At 42.2% G+C, this 4,453-nt stretch overlaps 1 long non-coding RNA gene across 1 annotated transcript; it reads right to left on the bottom strand.

Moving 5' to 3' along the window:
- Positions 1–1,175: 1,175 nt before the first annotated feature.
- Positions 1,176–3,608, bottom strand: LOC131895866 (uncharacterized). Its single transcript, XR_009375308.1, has 2 exons — positions 2,696–3,608; positions 1,176–1,977 (listed from the first exon to the last, which is right to left on the bottom strand). It is a non-coding gene; the product is annotated as an uncharacterized LOC131895866 (long non-coding RNA).
- Between the last annotated feature and the right edge of the window lie 845 nt (positions 3,609–4,453).

Below are 4,453 nucleotides of genomic sequence, written 5' to 3'. Positions count from 1 at the left end.
CTCTCCAAGGAATCCCTCCTGAAACCCACCGACAGCCTCAGGTTTGGTTCCCTATTGAAGTTTTCCTTATTAGACTCCAATTACACTTCTCTCTGCCTGCCGACTGACTGCATGCGTGTGTACTTTATTGACCCTACATTCTTTTTCAAGTGGGCAGGGACTGTTTGTTTTGCTCATCAGGTCAACACGGTGGCTATGTCTGCAGAGTTCTTGGCAGCATGTTATTCAGTGAATATGTATTATTAAGAAAATAAATATCTGCCTTCAAGCCCCTTATACTTACTGAGCTGCATACATTTGCTGATCTTAAAAAAAAACACAAACGTTTTTTCTTCACTCCTGGATTTACTAACACAACATATTTCTACTAGGAAGCAGCGTTTCCTTCTTCAGTCTCTTGACAGATACGAACTATAATTCCCAGTGGAGAAGAATGTTAAGGGTAGGGTGCACAGCAGGAGGAACCAGCTGATAGAAAGGCTTGGGGTGTGTGAATTCTTATTTATTGGGAGAGGGAGCAGAAACACTCAACTGTTTGGGAAAACAATCTAACAATATATATCACAAGTCTTGAAATAAATATGCATACATTTAACCTATTTTTGTCTCCCCAAGTTTCTTTGGTCATGGTGTTTTGCCACAGTGGCAGTAACCCTAAGATGTCATCTAAGGAAAAAGAAAGTAAGACAGGCCTGCAGGCCACAGAAAGGAGCACGGCACGCTACACTGTAACCCGCACTGGGCTGTACTGCAACGCAAGCGGGACTTTAAAACCCTGAGGACCCATCAGCTGTGGACAACAGCTGTAACATTTGCTTTCTGCAACAACCCCAACTTCCAATTCTTCTAAGCGACAGCATTCTTGCATAAACAAGTACCGGGATCTGTGGTAAACAGTGAACACTGGCTGCGGATAGGTGAACCCTGTATGATCCAGAACTCTCACGTGAGAAACGTGCTCAACTGTAATTGGTTTGCTTAACTGCAAGACATTCTGAAATCGCATTCCTTCCTGTGAAGAGGGCTATGTCCGAGACTTCCCCTCCTTCCTCTGGAAACAAGGTAAGACACTTCATTGATAAAAATTTCAAATGATTGTTTTTTCAGGAAATCATATATTTTTACATAACCATAGCTTAAAATATGTTATAAAATAAAAATACTGTACACTTGAGTTTAATTCTAAAGTATAAAATTTTTATTGACTGATAACAATGAACATATCCACAGAAGGAGAATGCAAAAGCTTCTGATTTAAAATGTCAGATTCCCATGTAGTCCTCATTACAGGTGTTTTCATTCACGATCTGAATCTGTCTCCACACTGTGAAGCGCACTGTTATTAATTTGTAGAAATATACATAAACCTAGATGATTAGTAAATCATTAAAGTCAGAAGAATTCAATCGGGCAGGGCAAGAGGATCACATTGGAATTAACTCATAACAGTACTGGCGCCATTTTAGATTTCCTTCCTATATCATACCTCAAGCAAGAATGGAGTTCTAAGACAAATGCTGAGACACTGGATGGCCTGGGACTGCTCCCCTAATTAAGTAATGTAATTATAAGCTTCCATATTCTGCCAGGGCACACGTCACACCGGCCGCCTACAGACCTTCAGTGATCCGTGAAAGCAAGACCGCGGCAAAGTGATGACGCAGCAGCGCGACAGAGAAAGCAATATGGCATTCTCTGTTGGTTTCCTTCAGGGGCTTTCTCAACAATTGTTCTTGGCTCACGTGAGGAGAGACGGTATATTAGGAACCCCAGTGCTCTTATTATGATTTCCCTTCACTGATATTTGTTTAAGAAGTGATAAGTCATGTTATCTGAGAATAAAGTCACCGAGTCCTCCTGAAAATATACGTTCGTTTCTCTTCAAGGCAAAAGGACGAGGTGGCAGGAATGTGATGGCGAAGCCAGTCTTCGAGAACATCATGTGAGGGAATCCAGCTGTGCTTGTATGGTCTCAAGCTGTTATAAAGACAAAAATAAAGAGAGCACGTTAGTGATGGGAGCGAACGGTAGCGAGTGTTTGGAAACATGCGAACCCACGGGAGCAAGGGCACAGGAACCCACACTGAACCCACACACGGGCGCAACGGCACCGCTCGGGCTGCTTTTCTCTACGTAAAGATGTCAGGGTTTAGGCTTGTCCTTTCACTTTTTACATTATGAAGGAGGAAGGCTTCCAAGTATTACTATCTGAAGCGCACTCAGCTATTTCTTAGTAAATTATCACCACACGATAAGGCTTTAAAGTTTGGTAGTTAACGAAATGCACTTTCCTGGGGTACAAAGTCAGTATTTGGAAGGAAAAAATGAAATATAAATGAGAGATAAATCACAAAGCCTGGCAGCTTCTTTCTACCCATGGGCCCATCCACTGACGTACTTCAGGTGATCTATATCTGCGGACCAGGGGCTACAGGGGGCACACAGCGTCCTGTTTGGTTTCACAGAGAGCACCAATCCTATCTCTGTAATTAATTAAAACCGTTTCATTTTCTTTCTGACTTAGTCTTCAGATTCTCTTTATCTTGGCTCTGTATAGGAAGCTATTGTGAGATACAAGGTGCTTATAGGAGTTTAAAGAATTTGGCCATATAATAAGGCATCAAAAATAAAAATTTATAAAACCAAGAAGTGTTAGAAAATCGCTACATATCAGAAAACATTTAAAAACACAGACCTTGTTGTAGAAATCGAACAGCTCCTTGTGATTAAATTCCACTAGAACCTTCTCTAGGTTCTGTAGAGACAAACAAAGGGGGAAAATAATTAAGTTGTATAAAATTTACATTTCATTTTCCTCTCTCCAGCGAGCCTAGGATTATGGGATTCCTAGAACTCACAGAGTCACTTGGTAACATTCCACCTGAGCGAAAGGTTTCAACTCTACAGGGACATTGCTCTTTAAGATGACTCCACAAAGGTTAATAAAATATATGCTAGCAAGAGAACAATTTAATTATCTTTTTTTTCCAAGACAGAGATAATACATGAGATTATATTTCATCTTTCTCAGCAGTCCATTTAAAATCTAGTAAATACCATTATGCAGACACTGGAGGCGGCGTATCTGATTGAACTCACCCAGCCATTAATGTCTCACATGGGCACAGCCTCTGCCTCCAAGCACTACCCTGACAGTTACCATCTTAATGTGCTAAGATTGTGACCTTCCTTAATGTACAGACACAGCAAAAGCTAACAGTTAACACGACAGTTGCAAGGCCAGGGCTTAGTCGTCTTAGATTGATCCATCTCACTGCTTTGGTGAAACCATTCTGGGTGCTGCCGACGAACACTGTGATTGTATCTCCAGTGATCTGGTGAAGAGGACCCCAACAATGCAACTGTAACCTAGCCAGCTGAAGACCAATCCACAACATAGCCGAGTACTGCCAAGACGGGCTGACTTTAGCCCAGGTTCCCCTGAAGCAGTGAAAACAATGGCGGGCAGGATGCTAAGAGTCTGCCACCCATGCTGATCCCTCCGCTTTCCTCACAGGACACAGAGTAAGCATTGGGACTGAAGGGGTGGGAAGCTGCTGTACAAAGGCATAATTATAGTACTTAACCCTGGTCAATTTCCCAGTATCAACTCAATTCTTAGCTTCCGTGTTGTCTTGTGAAAATCTCTTTGGATGGTTTCCTTTTTTTTTTTTTTTTTTTTGGTTTTGCGAGACAGGGTTCAGGGTTTCTCTGTGTAGCTTTGAGCCTTTCCTGGAACTCGCTTTGTAGACCAGGCTGGCCTCAAACTCACAGAGATCTGCCTGCCTCTGCCTCCCGAGTGCCGGGATTAAAGGCGTGCACCACCACGGACCGGCTGGTTTCCATTTTTGTAACAAAGCCAAAATTTCCAAACCAGGTTATCTCCAGCTAACCCTTAGGTCAATGGGGCTATGTTCAGAAACAGTCCCCCCCTCCCCCTTCAAGAGGCCTAAGCACACAGGACCAACTTGCACAAGTCTTCCTTTTCTCTCTTACACACTTAAGCCTTAGCCAATGAGAAGCCTATCACCTGTGTAGCCTGATCCTTTAGGAATGGTGTAAATTATGAAGGTCGTGAACTGTATTAGAAAAATTATTCAGCTAATTGGCACACATTATTAAATATGCAAAAGTCTAACCAGCAAGAGCTACTGATACAATTATATTCTCTCTGAAGTTAGATTTTGACAGTTCCATGTCAAAATCTATGAGGAAATAAGAGGGGAAGAACGATGTAAATAATTTATTTGCATAACCCTACACCCAGCAACTAAGTTAGGTTGTATTTTGCTTTGCTCTGTTTCAAGGTGGTGCTTCCTAGAACGTTACATTGAGAGAGGGAATAACGAAGCATGCTTGTTAGAACAATCACAGCCACCTTGAGTGTGGGGCAGACTAGGCAATCTGAAGCCCCCTTCTTCCACAAAGGCATGGAACAAACAAACAAAACACA

This window comes from Peromyscus eremicus, chromosome 19, assembly GCF_949786415.1.
Source record: "Peromyscus eremicus chromosome 19, PerEre_H2_v1, whole genome shotgun sequence".
Classification (NCBI taxonomy): domain Eukaryota; kingdom Metazoa; phylum Chordata; class Mammalia; order Rodentia; family Cricetidae; genus Peromyscus; species Peromyscus eremicus.
Note: the sequence above shows the minus strand (reverse complement) of the source record. Positions and strands in the feature narration are given on the sequence as shown.